General features: G+C 47.7%; 1 protein-coding gene across 2 annotated transcripts in view; it reads left to right on the top strand.

The window, feature by feature from the left end:
• LOC144783036 (uncharacterized) overlaps positions 1 to 16894 on the top strand; it is a 78738-nt gene that overhangs the window by 5509 nt on the left and 56335 nt on the right. The window contains exon 2 of one of the 2 annotated variants that reach the window (XM_078662240.1): positions 501 to 652. The gene's annotated coding sequence lies outside the window, so the exon portion shown is untranslated. The remainder of the gene's footprint in view (positions 1 to 500; positions 653 to 16894) is intronic. The other variant, XM_078662276.1, reaches the window with a different exon arrangement.

The following is a 16894-nucleotide window of genomic DNA, read 5'->3' as shown; positions in this document are numbered from 1 at the left end:
GGTACTGTATGATCACTGGGCATTTTCACATCACGTGCAGAAAGTTATGGCACAGAGTAAGCGGTTGGAGGTGAGGGCCCTTCCTATGTCCCTGAGTGAAAGTATGTTCTGAGAAAGTAATTATATTGGATGAACCTAAAGCGGGATGAATTGGCCAGTGACCTCCAGGACATTCTTGACTTCACAAAGTCATAGTCATCAAGCTTCCCCAAGTCCAATTTCCATGTTTCCCGTAGCTCTGGAAGGGGGTCAGGCATGCTAGTCACCAATGACTTGTATATTCTGGAAATACGGATTAAATGGGGACTCGCACCCGTTATATTATATTTTTATCTCATTATATATATTAACCTTACAGATTAACTCTACTTGATGGATGTACATTGTAATTTACTGCGAATCTGACACATCTGAGAGCCAAAACTGTGTTTTGTTCTAATGTGTAAGAAGCTTCAGCCTCTTGAAACATACAATGTTCCCCATGTTGTTTTTCCCTACAGTAGTGACACAGGTTGCTTCCTCCACAGCCCCGGAATCCAGTAATTATTATGGATTTGACATTGAGACCCATCATGGATCTAATCACGCTAAACTGGTAAAAGTGGCACCAACCAAGCCTTGGAGGGTCCTGACACTTAAAAGTCCCTGCCTCGTAAGTACATTGTCCTTTTTATAATGGTTAAATTCCTAAAATAACTAGGTTCTGCTTACTCAACCCCCCTCTTTCCTTCTTTATTTTCAGGTGCCTTGTGTTGCTTTAAGGTATCTTTTCCCCAAAACATGTATTGAAAATACTATGCAAATTAGTCTAAAAAATGTATGAAAGAATCATATCCTGTGGTAAATTCCTTCCTTTTCTCCCTGAATTTCCTTCTTCTACTAGGCGGCAATCGTATTTGTGGTTCTTTGTCCTGAAGAAGACCTCGAATTACGAAGGTCGAAACTCCGTCGACTTTTACCAACCTGATTGGAATTACTAATTATCCTAGGATTCCTTTATTGTTTATGGGATCAATACTCATACACAAGCTCTGCATTTAATAACTTCCAATCTATATGCTGGTTTTTATTGATTCTTTATGTGTTTTACCTGCACCATTTAATCACTTCTCTCACGAGCACTATGTGTTCACTTTTGCACTTTAAACACATCCTTTACAAATTCATTAATGTTGCCATCAGTCATGTGCATAATAAGTATTTGAGCAATAATATTAATAAGATATGAACTTTTGAATATCAGAAAGTGTGATTACGTGTTCTTTATGTAATTAATTTACTGTTATAATCTGTACCTTCTTCGTTGACTCCCATTGAGACATTGTTGCGTGATATTATACTGACAGTTGCAGGCTGTGCAGAGTCGTCTGAATAGATCATACTCTTACATTCATTCATGGGTAACACGTATGGAATTTGTCGAATTGTGGTTAGATAGTGTGATCCAAGCACTATATTTTTACTAAACAACCCATTTTCAATATCTGAAGTAATGTTATAGTTTTCTTAAATAAATTTATGAGTCCAATAAGTACTTTAAATGTTTTTGGTTGAGTGGCATGGCACTATTACATTCTGATACTGTGATTGATGTAGGATTGTGTTCAAATCATGCTTCTTCTCTGCACCTATGGCTTTAATGGGTATTGAACTTGAACCTCTAGTTCACTCTGTAGAGGAATCACATGTGATGCATAGTCTTTATCCCACCTGCTTGGTTTCTATATAAAGCAGGGTCTTTTTTAGGTCTCGCCTCTCAATGCGCATGCGCATTGAGCGAGACTATAGGCGCTTAAACAAGGTTTACCCAAGGTTTGCCTAGACTGGCGATTTGATGCTGTGCCCGTGCGCTTTTAGGTTAATGCGCAAGCGCATTGACCTAAAATGCGCGTGCACATCATCAAATCGCCATCTGTTCCCCAGCAGCACTCCTCCCACTCCTTTGAAGTGAAGCTTAGCTTCACTTCAAAGGCCCCTGCTGCTTCACACTCGGCCGTGTCTCTCCCTCCTCGCCGCTCTCCCCGCTCCGCCCCCTGCTGCGGCCGTGTCGCACTTCTCCTTCCCCCTCCCCACATTAATGCCCTCCGTCTTGTTTGTTGCAGTCTGTCTTCCTTTTGTCTCTCCCTATCCATCTTACTTCACCTCTTTCTCTCCCCTTCCCTCTGCCTTGCCATCTCTTCTTTCCCTCTCGATTCCCCGTGTTTCCTCCTTTCCCCCGCCTCACTCTCTTCACTATATGTCTCACTCCTTTCTTTCTCCCCTTTATATATTTTTTCCGTTCTCTACTTCTCTCTGTCCCTTACCTCTGAGTTATCCGCTCTCCCCTTTCTCTCACCGCACACCCCTTCCCTCCCTCCACTCGTCTGTTCTCTCCCTGCCCCCTTGTTTTAGGCATAGAGATTAACTGATTTGTTTAGAATTGCGGGACGTTGAGATAAAGCCACGACTCGAATGCGACCCCCCCCCCCATTCAAAGGTCGGCAGCTCTATCCGTTAGCCCACGTCTTCTCAACGTTTCCATGCTGAAATTTTTGTTCATATGTATTTCTAGGAAAGAATGCCCGATTGCATTACCCTATGATATGTTTTTCAAGTGAAAAGTGCTTCTACTAACCCCTGCCCTTCAGTGACTATAAGCTGCAGTTTTTCAACACAGTTTAAAAAAGATGAAGGACAGAAATATGTTGCTTACTTTCTCCTTAGTTGGTGTCACCGCTTGTTTTTTTTTTACCGGAAGCATCGCATCACATCGTTAAAGTACACTCAGTTCCGCCCTCCCCTCCCGCTACACCGACGACCGCAAGGCAGGCTCTATCTTAAATAAAGAAATCCGGTTACATACTGAATAATGGTAGCCACGAGTTGCGTTGCCGCGGCTCAATCAACTTGTTTTTTTAATCATTCACATATATTACGCTTCCTCATTTGTTTCCCCTCCCTCCCCCATCTACGCGGCGTCCTTCATGTGGCTTGGGTGTTTTTTTTTCTCGGAGTATCGTGGTATATCTTTTAAACTGCTCCTCCCCACCTCCCCTCCTCCCCTCCTCCCCACTGCATGAACACCAGCAAGGCGGGAACTGTCAATTCAAGCCATCTAGTCTCGTAGTTGCATACGAGACTCCTCTGCTTTGGCCCCTAAAACAACGCTGGCTTGCTGCAGATGAGTGGAACAGACAACAGGCAGACATTTCGATTATGGGTTGAGTCAAAGAGCTTCTCATACAAGCAAATTAGCCACTGATTTCAGCTGCTATGTTGAACTGACGTCGAGCCTCGTTCCCAAGCTGCCAGGTCGGCAGCTCTGGCCATTGCACCACATTTTCGCACCACTTTCGATTTTGTTTTAGGTGGTGCTAACAGGAAAAATGGAACCTAGCAATTGTTTTCTTACAATATAACCTGTAAAAGCCCTTTCCTTCTCAAACCGAGAGTAGGGCCAAGAGATCGGAGCAGTGAGTACCAATAGTTGGACCTTCTTTTGCTCCCTTTTTAAACCTCCCTCACTGTTCTCTAATCTCCAGTGGCACCTCATGTGCATACAAAAATGTATTTTTCTGATTAGGAGTTGTGGCATCCCCACAGCTCGCAAAACCTCACTGTGCCCTCCTTCCCCACCTTTAGAGCTAGAAATTGCAAAGCGCTTCAGTTCTGAACACTTTCAGTGTGCAAACTTGGAGATGCCCACTTCGTTCTCACATAGACAGGAACAGGGGGCGCATCTCACACAGACAGGAACAGGGGGCGCATCTCACAGACAGGAACAACAGACGGCGCATCTCACAAAGACAGGCAATAGGCGCATTGTTTTAGCTTTGCCCCCCTCTATCAAAAGCCTGGGTTATCTGTTTGCGTCCTTTTGTTTAATTTCTCTCTGTGGCGCCTATTCACCCCCTCTGTGAGCTTTTACAGGCGCGTGATCCGTCAGTAGGCGCTGACATGCAGAGATGCATTTTACATGGCAGTATTTAGGAATATTCGGGGTTCCCAAATGTGTGCGTTTGGGTTCTTTATTTCCTACATATGATGTCCCTGAAAAAAAATGTTGGCATTGTTTTAGCTTTGCCCCCTCTCTTTTTCTATCTCTCTTTCTCTCGCTCTCCTTCATTCTCTCTCCTCTTTCTCTCTTTTTTCCCCCTATATTCTCTCTCCTCCCCCTTTCTCTTTCTATTTATATCCCCTTATTTGACTCTCTCCCCTTTCATCTCTCTCCTCTCGCTGTCTCCTCTGTAACTCATTCTACCACTTGAGCTCCATCTGCCATTCCTTCTTCCATTCCTTCTCTCTCGTTTTTGCTCCTCCACTTCCCTGATCTTTGGACTGCAGGTTGTAACCATGTACACAGCAGGCAAGGAGACTCTCCAGCGGTCTTATTACAGTGCTGTGTAGTTCTAACATATAACTTACAGTTTGTATCTTTTGTTCAAATCAATAATCTATTTATGAAAGTTTTTTATACCTATCTATTGTCACACATTCTATGTTAGATGGATGATTTTTCAGACAGCAGCATTAATTATTACATCGTGCACTGCTGTATTCTGAAACAAGAAGGTGCGACGGGACACATTATGCTTAGTTTCACTTGCAACATGCACTGGCAAGCCATAGGCATGCTGCAGCTCCCGATGTATGTAACTGCTGCTTTCAAGCTTGTGAACAGAAGCTGCTCGGTTGCAAGTTAAATGATAATCCAACCCCCCCCACAAACAACCCTCCCCCCACACACACAACCCCTCCTACACACACAACTCCACACACACAACCCCCCCACAGACACACCACACACACACCCCCCCATCCCCCCACACCCCACCCCCCCCACACCCCACACACACCCCACACATACATAACCCGCACACACAACCCCCCCACAGACACACACCACACACACCCCCACCCCACACCCCCCACACACACCCCACACATACACAACCCCCCACGCACAACCCCCCCAGGCACAACCCCCCACACACAACCCCCCCACACACAACCCCCCCACACACACAACCACACAAACAAACCCACACTGTCTATCGCCCTCACTCTCTCTATCGCCCTCACTCTCTCTATCGCCCTCACTCTCTCTATCGCCCTCACTCTCTCTATCGCCCCTCACTCTCTCTATCGCCCCTCACTCTCTCTATCGCCCCTCACTCTCTCTATCGCCCCTCACTCTCTCTATCGCCCCTCACACTCTCTATCGCCCCTCACACTCTCTATCGCCCCTCACACTCTCTATCGCCCCTCACACTCTCTATCGCCCCTCACACTCTCTATCGCCCCTCACACTCTCGATCGCCCCTCACTCTCTCTATCGACCGACCCTCACTCTCTCTATCGACCGACCCTCACTCTCTCTATCGATCGACCCTCACTCTCTCTATCGATCGACCCTCACTCTATCAATCTATCGACCCTCACTCTATCAATCTATCGACCCTCACTATCAATCTATCAACCCTCACTCTATCAATCTATCGACCCTCACTCTATCAATCTATCGACCCTCACTCTATCAATCTATCGACCCTCACTCTAACAATCTATCGACCCTCACTCTTTCAATCTATCGACCCTCACTCTATCAATCTATCGACCAATCTATCGACCCTCACTCTCTACCGACCCTCACTCTATCAATCTATCGACCCTCACTCTATCAATCTATCGACCCTCACTCTATCAATCTATCAACCCTCACTCTATCAATCTATCGACCCTCACTCTATCAATCTATCGACCCTCACTCTATCAATCTATCGACCCTCACTCTAACAATCTATCGACCCTCACTCTTTCAATCTATCGACCCTCACTCTATCAATCTATCGACCAATCTATCGACCCTCACTCTCTACCGACCCTCACTCTATCAATCTATCGACCCTCACTCTATCAATCTATCGACCCTCACTCTATCAATCTATCGACCAATCTATTGACCCTCCCTCTATCAATCTATCGACCCTCACTCTATCAATCTATCGACCACTCTATCCACCCTCACTCTATTACCCTCACAGCATCACTCTGTGCAACCATTCAACAACTGGTTCAAATATGTTCTCTCAATGTTTCAAGCTTTATTACAAATGTCACAAAAATAAGTTAATATTTCACCTCTGTTCTTGGATTTTCGTCACAATAAAATACACTGAACATATTCTTCACAAAAGTTATTTACAATAGTTTAAGCTATTGCTATTATAAATTACAAGAACTTTTATATAGGTATTAATTACTTAAAAAAATGAAAAGCCATTTGTATTTGTAATATGAATGCATCTAAGTCACGTACATACAAAACATGTTGCATTACAAATGCTATAGGTGTCACATTTGCGAAAGTTATAAGTATTGGCAATGTAAATGACAAAGCTATTAATTTAGCTATTTTCAAGACCAACACATAAAAAAAATGTGTCATTTACAAAGCCAATAGCTCCAACTTTTCTAATGCAAGACCTATTGCATTTCCAATGCTTGTTTTTTAAAGCCGCCTCATTCATATTGTGCCCTGAGATTCTCAGACACTAAGTAGAAAAATGTTTCTGTTTATTACCTCCTCCCCGCAAGTTGCAATCCTTACAAAGGCTGGAGGCCAATCAATCTCAGCTGGGACAAGTCATAGGCATCTGATAAATGGGACCAGAAGATGTTTTTTATGGAGCGTAATATATCCCCATCTGTCTGGTTTTCTGCATTATAAACCCTGGATGGAGAGTTTACGTGTCCATCCGGTGTTTGTAACTAAATGTATTATTCAATTGGAGTTTTGTCCAGACACCTTTTAAGAGTCTGGTGAAGTACAGTTGATTCTGCTGCACTCTCCAGAAATTCTGCTCCCAAAGTTCTGTTCCTCTGAAGTACTTGCAGTGATGGAGACATGCTTTTTTAGTTTGAGCCTAGAGGCAGCGCGCATGCGCTGCTCGTTCTGTGAGACATGCCGTTTTGGAGTATGCACTGGAAGCCCCGCCCAATCTCCGCTCATATTTGGCACTGGCTTGTGTCATTGTCCTTCGTAAATGCTGGCTTCTGATTCTTAAATAGGCTTGTTAGTCCCTCCTTGTTACCGCCTTTGTCTGCATTTGTAACCTCCCATAATGACTGGACCTTTTACTTGGCTTGTTACATGGTCTGCATTATAAGTGGGTGACCACTATTTTGTTTATTGACTAATGTGGACAATAGCGGCTGCTTTTTGTATTTGCAGTGGACCCACTGACCAATTCAAATAAGTTTCACTATGTGTACTTACTCACCCTTTAACCATGCTTGATGGTCTTGGAAATGTACAGGGATTTCTAATGTTGCATATGGTTCATAATTTGCAGGAATTTCAGTAGATCTGAATGTTGTGAAATGTCTAGTGGCAGGATCTACAGGCTCAAAATCTCCTGTGAATAAAATATTTCAAAGGAGTTTGCTACATGTACTGATATTTACTGAGACTTATAGAGTTAATATGCCCCCAGCCTCGTGGTACCCTCGTCCTGTGAGATACTGTGTCAATAAACCCTTACAATTTTCCATTATTTGTACAGATTGTTCAGGACATATCCAGAATGTGATTCCAACTGCTAAATTTGAACTGTGGAAATCTTTTATAAATTAAGCCTTTAACAAATCCTATTGCTACTAGGGAGCTACTAAGCTGAGAAGGATGTAACCAATATTACAATGGATGCCTCCGTGTTAGTCTTAATGCGTAGGTACTTGTGTGTGTCCTCCCGTGGCATTCAGTTTCTAGCCTGAATTGGACACCATGGTGTTATTTGGCACATATAAAGGCCAATTTAGCCCAGATTTAGAAAACCTAACTCTCTGGGGAGCGCAGACTTCACCAACCCCAAAGTTATAAGAAAGGAAATCAGGCAGAATGGTGTGTATTGGACAATGATCAATCCTGTGAGACTCACAGGATTATTTATGGTTTAAATCTTTTTTATTGAATTTATGCAGAAGGTACAATAATCTTTCCACCTACAACCTGGTGGGGAATAATAAACAAACTATAACAGGACCGGCAATCAAAGAGAAACCCAGAGGGTAAGAGTCAGAGGGTAGTCCGCAAGTTTGATGTAGGAGAGTGACATCCATCGGAGAGCGTTCGACAAAATCGCAAAATGAGGAGATGGGAAGGAGAGGACGATTGGTATCCAGTTATCCAGTGGGTCAGCTAGGCTCCTGGTCGGGGTGTGCCAGGCATATGGTGAAGGACATGCAGATACGTTGGGCAGGTCAATTATTTGAATTCATCTGAAAGATAGTGTATACAGTGCCCCCATGTCTTATCAAACTATGGTAGCGCACTAGTCCCGACCGCTGGTAGCTTCTCCATACCCATTAGTTCCCACAGTGTATGTAGTCAATGAAGTCTTGGTGGGATTTTGTCTGAGCCCCATTGAGAGAACAGTAGTTGCTTGGCGGCGCCAACCATCAATATGATGGCACATCCTTTTGTGGATTTTATGGGGTATATCAAGGGGCTTCGAGGGCCCAGTAGGATATAGCTCGGGAGTCTTGGGATTATCGTTATTCTATATTTCATCTACTGCCACCAGGACCTCTTTCCAGAAATGTCTTTCTGTTGCGTAAGAGTAACAGTTTTACAGCAGCGTCGCAAACAGGCATTGTCACTACTCTACTTCCATTGAGCAAACCTGGCTGCTGTTTATTACCAATAGTGTGCAATTTTAAGTAAAATTTCTTTGCTAGAGGTGCTGCGGGCCGAGGGGCAGGCACGGTTGAGGATATCACTCTTTAGTGGTGAATGTGTGCTCGCACTCCTCTTCCCATCGTCGCAGTGCAGGCGATATAAACAGCGCTTTATGCATAGATGTCAGAGAGAAGGTGTTTGTCAGAAGAGTGGGTGAGCAGCCATTTTTCAGAGGACGTAAAAGGCCTACAGGCATGGGAGAAGGCCTTAGGGCACGGAACCCAGTGCCGGATAGTGGTATACTGCCAGTAGGCTGTGGGCAGGAGACCATACTCCGATTGGATTTGAGTATAGTCCATGAGAACATCCACATCAAAGAAGTCACCCTCCCTCTTGCAGTTTGCTTCCTACCATTGTGTAAACAGGGAGCCATGCAAACGCGGGGGAAATCAGGGTTGCTTATAATAGGCGTCTGTGGTGAAATGGAGGTAGACAATCTCCATTGAACTTGCACCTTGTTCCAAACTCCCATTGTAGCTCAGAGTACTGGTGACACATATACCCCTACTGGCCGATGGTGTTTCGGAAGCCAGAGCACCTTCCATATATGGATTGCAGCCACTGCCTGGTCTGTGTAACCCCAATGTTCTTCAGTGCTAGCTCTAGACCATTCCACCATGGACCGCAGCTGTGCTGCCTGAAAATAGCATAATAGGTGTGGAACACCCAGCCCACCTCTGACTGAGGCAAATAAGCCTGCTTCTTTCCATACCAAGTGAACTCATTAAGGAGACGTTGTAACGTATTGAGTACATGTGGTGGGGGTTGGAGTGGCAATGTTTGCATAACTTCTAATGTTTGCATAAAAACTAATGTTTGACACCCCTTCACACGCCACTGCTCTCTGTTCCCTGCCTCGCCCAGCCGTTTACTGAACCGGCTGCAAGCGTCGGTGGGCGCCATCTTTGGTGTGGCTGGGGTTGCGCTCTAGTCGCGCCGGCCTCCCGCCCTCCTTAGCTACTTAGCTTGGCCTGGAACTCGCTTCACTGCCTTTCTGAGCTCTCCCTGGTCGAGAGCGCTGGGGCTGCGAGCTAGCTGAGACCGAGCATTTTCTTTGCTGCTTTTATCACGTTGCCTGAATTCATTTTAAAACATTTTAAATTGTGTAACTATTTTGCTGCTGGGGGCTGTAAATCATTTAGTTAAAAGGGGAATGTAATGAGGCACACTGACACCCCTTCACACGCCACTGCTCTCTGTTCCCTGCCTCGCCCAGCCGTTTACTGAACCGGCTGCAAGCGTCGGTGGGCGCCATCTTTGGTGTGGCTGGGGCTGCGCTCTAGTCGCGCCGGCCTCCCGCCCTCCTCACACTCTATATAACCAGCACTATGATTAGACGGTGCAGCGGGCTGGCGCAGCGGGCGCGCCGGACGCGCGCCGAAGCCGTGCCTAAGCCAAGCCCGTCTGCGCCCGTCCGTGGCCGGACACGGCCCAGGACCATGACCCCTGGCCCTTTAGTGCGCTATTCCTCAAATCAACTCAGACTGCTTAATCCGGGAGATGTTAGCCACCATTGCATCTCCTTGCCTCCTTCGACTGCTGTGGGTATTAATCCCGCTCCGTGTTCTGGATGCCAATATCAATTACCCTCTCCACTTCTGTCTGATTTATTAGTTCCTGATGCCCCCTCCAATACGACCATTACTCCCTCTGGGGGCTGTCGAGCAGCGCTCATCAACACGCGCTCCCTCCCATGTCACAGTCTGGATATCAGTGAGTTTATCATTACTCACGATCTTGACTTCCTCTTTGCCACCGAAACCTGGGGAGATGCGGGCTCGGGACCAGACTTCTGTCAGGCTACCCCTGATGGCTATAGCGTTGTGAGACATGACAGACAAATAGGAAGAGGGGGGGGACTCGCTATAATTTACAAGAATCAGTACCACACTACGCTTGACCCCCTTCTATCCACTAAATGTGAAGCGGCAACTTTTGCAATCAACATTAATTGTAAACAAACCTTCAAAGGTATTCTGTTATACCGACCCCCTGGACCTCGGAACTGCTTTCTTGGTTCCCTCTCTGAGCTAAATGACTATATCATAGGCTCCACTGACTACACGATACTGGGAGATTTTAACTTCCCTTTGGAAGAACAGGGAAATCATGATACCTTCCAACTTACTGCTGACTTCCTAACTCTAGGACTTCAACAATTGGTAAAGGGAACTACTCACCAGGCGGGACACACATTAGATGGTGTGTTCACCAATAATTCTCTCATCACTATACTAGATATTTTACCCCTTACCTGGACTGATCACAGGGCTATTATCTTTGGTATTGACACTAGGCCAGTTAACCCTCCCTTTTTCAGACCACCCAGCAGGGAAGGAATTCGTGCCTGGAAGAATACCGATATCCCTCAGATGGCAGATATCTTAACATTATTCTCCCCGACCATAGGATCCAACCTTGTCCCTTCTGCTTCCGATTTTCAAGATTGGATCAGGAATGCTGCTGATCAAGTAGCCCCGGAAAAGTCTATCCGACCTAACAGAAGACTGCCATCGGCGGCGTGGTATACAGAAGAGCTTAGACTTCATCGACAACATTGTAGGAATTTAGAAAGACGCTGGAGGAAATCCTATTGCCCCATAGCTAAGCAATCCTACAAAGATGCCTTAACTATATATAAAAAGGCTATTATTGCTCAGAAAATGGTTTTTTTCTCGACCCAAATAGATAATGCCAGTAACTCGGCCAGAGAATTGTTCTCAGTGGTCACCTCCCTATCTACTCCTCCGTCGGGTTTTGGAGTTGAACCCTCCCAGTCTTTCTGTAATGCGTTGTCCACTTTCTTTATCACTAAAGTGGCATATATCTATGCATCTTTTGGTGGGGATGCAGGGACTAGATCCACTGTCAGCAGTAAGGAAATACCCCATATTAACCATGCCCCCCTTTCCTCATTTGCCGCCATCACAGAAGACCAAATCAGCAGACTCATCTCCATCACCAAGTCTGGATCTCCTTTGGATCCATGTCCTCCTTCAGTGATGGCTAATTTAAGTGAGGTGATTTCTCACCCACTTATGGAAATCTGTAACACTGCCTTTCAAACCGGCTGTTATCCAGCCCCGTGGAAGAAGGCAGTGATTAAGCCTCTTTTGAAGAAGCCCTCCCTGGATCCCTCCGACGTGGTCAGCTACAGACCCATTGCCTGTCTCCCCTTTCCCGCCAAAATTTGCGAAGCTCTGATGAATAAACAACTCTCAGAGTTCGTCGACACTCACCAACTCTTAGACGAAACGCAGTTTGGCTTTAGGAAAGGACATGGAACGGAGACCGCTCTAATAAAAGCTTCAGATGAAATTAGAGCCATTATGGACCAGGGAGGTGCGGCCATCCTGATTCTTCTGGATCTGTCCGCAGCATTTGACACGGTCGACCATGCTATTTTGGTCGACCGTGTCACAGCTTTGGGGATAAACGGTTCGGCTAGAGACCTTATTTCATCCTTCCTGGCCGACCGTACCCAGACAGTCAAGTTGGGTAATTACTACTCTCCCGTCTCTGCATTACCATGTGGAGTACCACAGGGCTCCTCGCTAAGTCCCACGTTATTTAACATCTACGTAACGGACTTAGCGAGGGTAATAAAGGCCCATGGGGTGCGATTAACATCTTACGCAGACGACACCCAACTGGTGCTGGCGATCCATAAGAACGGCACAGCGGTGGCAGCCAATTTCCAGGAGGCTATGCTTGCTGTTAGTATGTGGATGTCCTCCAATTGCCTAAGGCTTAACTCGGATAAAACCGAGGTTATGACCTTTGGCAATTCCTCCCCAGAATGGTCCTCCATCTGGTGGCCCAACCAGCTGGGTTCTCCACCTGTCCCAGTGGAAAAGGCGAGGAATTTGGGAGTCATCTTCGACAGCAAGCTGACATTCAACCTTCATGTCAACAAGGTTGTCTCCTCTGCTTTCTTTATTTTAAATAAGATTAAGAAATTGCTGCCTTACCTCCCCACCTCAGCTGGGAAGACCCTAGTTACCACCTTGGTATTTTCCAAAATCGATTACGGAAATGCCCTTTTTCTCAATACCCAGAAACTTGTGCTGTCTAAGCTACAGTCTATACAAAACGCGGCTGCTAGAATTCTCTTAGACATTCTTCGCTGCCAGCCTACTACCCCTGCCATTCGCCAGCTTCATTGGCTCAGAGTAGAGAGCCGAATCAAATTCAAGGCCCTCTGCATTGTCTACAAGGCAGTGCATGGCGTCGGACCCAAGTTTCTGACTGAGGCATTTCAGCTGTACATTCCCAAAAGGCTGCTGAGATCTGCTAACACCTGCCTCCTACCAGTACCTCGCACAAGAACGGCAACTTGGGGAGACAGACGCTTTCTGGTTGCCACACCAAAACTTTGGAACCTTCTACCACTAAGTATTAAAAATGCCCCCAACTTGATGAGCTTCCGGAAGCTCCTAAAGACATGGTTGTTCAATCAGTGAACTTTATTGTTGCGGTCCTGCTAGCTCACATATGCGCCGAGACACCTCAGGGTAATTGTCGCGCAATAAAAATTTCAAAAATAAATAAATAAACTTAAAGGTAAGAGACCTTCTCTCTCCCCCAGCAGCTCCGCTGTTGTGCTGCCTGTCGTTGACCACGTTCACCTGCTGCTGATAGGTGTTCGTGGCCCCCCTCCACCCACAGGCTCCTGCCTGCGCCTCTTCCCTGGTGCTCCAGTGGGAGAACCTTGCTCTTCTGCTAGTCCACTGCTGTCTGTCTGTCCTTGTGTTTGTGCCCGCTTTCTGTCTTTGTCTGTCTTGGCTCGTCTTTGTCTGTCTTTCATTTTGTAATTTTGTCCTTGTTCAGGTTTTCTCTGTTTGCAAGTTTTCCTGTTGTTTGTGCCCTTGTTCTGTGCCCGTTTTCGCGTCCTTCTTCCCTGCCACAGCTGCCCCAGCGGCCCCTGTCGGTTCCCGCTCCTGCCTCCCAGCTGCGCTTCCCTCTCCCATCCCTATTTAATGGAGGCCGCGCAGCTGGCAAAGACCATTACCAGCGCCTAGGACCCAGGATCTCCGACCACCCACCACTATGACTCCTCTGCCTTCCTTGCACTGAACCCCGGAAGGAACAACAACTGCCAGTGATTCACGCCGAACACCACCCATGGCCAGTTCTCCTGCCGCCACTGCCACCGAACCTTCACCACCCTCCACACCACCACAGCCACAGCCCCCACAACGGACACCAACACCACCAACACCAACACCACCAACAACACCACACCAACACCAAGAGCACCTGAAGTGCAACCTCCTCAATGTGCGCACCCTGAACAGACATGCCATAGATATCTGGGACCTCCTCGACACCCTCACTCCAGACGTCGCCTTCTTCATGGAAACTTGGACCAATGCCTCCTCCGCCCCCGACATCGCCACCGCCATTCCTGACAATCTACAAGATGCAGAGGAAGGACTGACCCAACCGCCCAGGAGGAGGACGCGCCATCGCATACAAGAGCTCCCTCTGACTCCCCACCTCCACTATGTGTGACTTCTCCGCCACCACCGAACACCTTCACTTCCAGATCCAGACCAGCCCTAGAACCAATCTTTGCGGCAACTCTTCACCACACCCTCGCCTACAGACCCCGCGCTTCGCTCGCCACTACTATTACTGATCTTGTTGCACCCCACGCCATCACCTCCATGGACTACATACTCATTGGATACCTGAACTTCCACCTCGACAACCTCAGCGACCCCCAACTTCACCGCCCTCCTGGACTACCTCGCCAACATCAGACTGATATAGCTCGTCACCACCCCTATCCACAAGGCAGGACACACCCATGACCCCATCTTTGCAGATGGGAACAACATCCGCCTCAGCCACACCACGCAGCCTTCTGGACGGACCACCACTGCGTTCACTTCTCTTTCAACAACGTCACTGCTTTCAAACTCACTCCTCGCCCTCCGCAAAGGAACTGAAGCAAGGTCACAGAGGAGCACCTCAACTCCACCCTCAGCCGCGACCTCCCTCCCGCCTCAACTGATGCCTACTCTGCAGCCAGAGATTTACACCACTGGATCACCAACTGTGCAGACAAGCTTGCACCCCTCCACACCACCGACAGACAATTCCCCCTAAAGTCCACCTGGTGCCCCACTGACTTCCAAGAAACCAGACGCTCCTGAAGACATCTTGAAAAATGATGGAGAAACAGCGAAATCACAGAAGACCTGACCACCTACAAGAACGCCATGACAGACCACCAACGCATAAGATCCACAAAGAAGACCTTCATCCGGAACAAAATCCTCACCAACTCCAGCATCTGAAAGGAACTCTTCAACATCATCCAGCTATTCACCAGCCCCACAGCGAAGCCACAGACGTCACTCCCTCCTAAGACCTCTGCAACAAGCTCAGCTCCTACTTCCACCTGAAAATCAAAGCCCTCTACGACAACTTCAGCGAGCAGACTCTAGAAACCACCGTTCCCTCCAGCGACGACCGCCTGCCCACCATCACAGCCAGGGCCCCGTTCACTACTGAAGATAAAACCACGACCATGAAGAACACCCACTCTGGAGCCCTACGGACCCCCGCCTTCCATACATCTTACACAAAGCTGCAGCCACCATAGCGCCCCATCTACAACGCACCATCAACACCATCTTCGAATCCGGCACTTTCCCAGACAACTGGAAATGCGCAGAACTCAAGCCCCTTCTGAAGAAACCCTCTGCAAACCCAACTGACCTGAAGAACTACCGACCCATCACTCTCCTTCCTGGCCAAAGTCACCGAGAAGATCGTCAACGCCCAGCTGACAAACTTCTTCGAAGAGAACTCCATCCTTGACCCCTCCCAATCCGGATTCCACAGCAACCACAGCACAGAGACCGCCCTCCTGCCGCCACAGACATCTGCACGCTCCTCAGCCAAGACCACACCGCAGCCCTCATCCTTCTCGACCTCTTTGCAGCCTTCGACACCGTCTCCCACCACACCCTCGCAGCCAGACTCCACGGCGCCGGAATACAGGGAACTGCCATAGACTGGCTTCGCTCCTTCCTCGCTGGCTGAACCCAAAGGATCAGACTTCTGCCTTTCATCTTTGAACCCACAGAAATCAACTTCGTAGTACCACAAGGATCATCGCTCAGTCCCACTTTCTTCAACATCTACATGGCCCCCCCGCTCCGCCATCGTCAGATAGCATGGACTCAGCATTGTATCCTACGCCAACGATACCAGGCTCATCCGCTCCCTCACGAAGGACCCAGAAACCACCAGACTCGGCTGCCTAGAAGGAATGGAAGACGTTGCAGGTTGGATGAGCAGCAGCTGTCTGAAACAGCTCAGAGAAGACTGAAGTCCTAGTCCTCGGATCCTCCCCCACTGCGTGGGACAACTCCTGGTGGCCCGCTGCCCTCAGCACTCCCACAGACCACACCCAGAACCTCGGCCTCATACTCGACTCCTCCCTCACCATGGACCCATGACAGATCAACGCAGTCGCCTCCACCTGCTTCAACACCCTCTGCATCCTCCGCAAGACCTTCAAGTGGATCCCCCCCCCCCCGAAGCCAGAAAGACCATCACCCATGCACTCATAACAAGCAGACTGGGCGGAAACGCCCTCTACGCTGGAATCAACAAATCTCTCTGCTACAAAAACTCCAAACCATCCAGAACACCGTGGCCAGACTCGTACTCGGCATGAGCACTTCACCCAACGCCTGCAAGACCTCCACTGCCTCCCTGTTTAGAAGAGAGTAACCTTCAAGCTACTCACCCACGCCTACGAATCCTTTCATAACACCAGACCCAAATACCTCAACAAAAGAGTCTCCTTCCACGTATCCAAAAGGAACCTCCGCTCCGCCGACCTCACCGTGGCAGAAACCCTGCGTATCCGCAGAGCGGGTCGAAGAGCTTTCTTCTACATTGCGGCAAAAGCCTGGAACGAGCCCAATCAACATCAGACGCGACGGTAGGAGGATCAGTGTCCAGGGTCCTTGCCGGACTTGGAACTACCTTTATGGTTGATAGTTGCATTGTATCATTCAGGGTACCTGTAGAAATAAAGGAGTTATGAAGGCGCGCCAGTATGGTAGCTAGTTATGGCCCAAATGTTTTGTAGAAGTCCACAGTGTAGCCATTGTGCCCAGGAGCTTTGCCTGGCTGTAGGCGCTGAGTGGC

The sequence above is a fragment of the Lissotriton helveticus genome, chromosome 1_1 (assembly GCF_964261635.1).
Source record: "Lissotriton helveticus chromosome 1_1, aLisHel1.1, whole genome shotgun sequence".
In the NCBI taxonomy this organism is placed as follows: Eukaryota; Metazoa; Chordata; class Amphibia; order Caudata; family Salamandridae; genus Lissotriton; species Lissotriton helveticus.
This window is presented reverse-complemented; position numbering and strand designations above follow the sequence as displayed.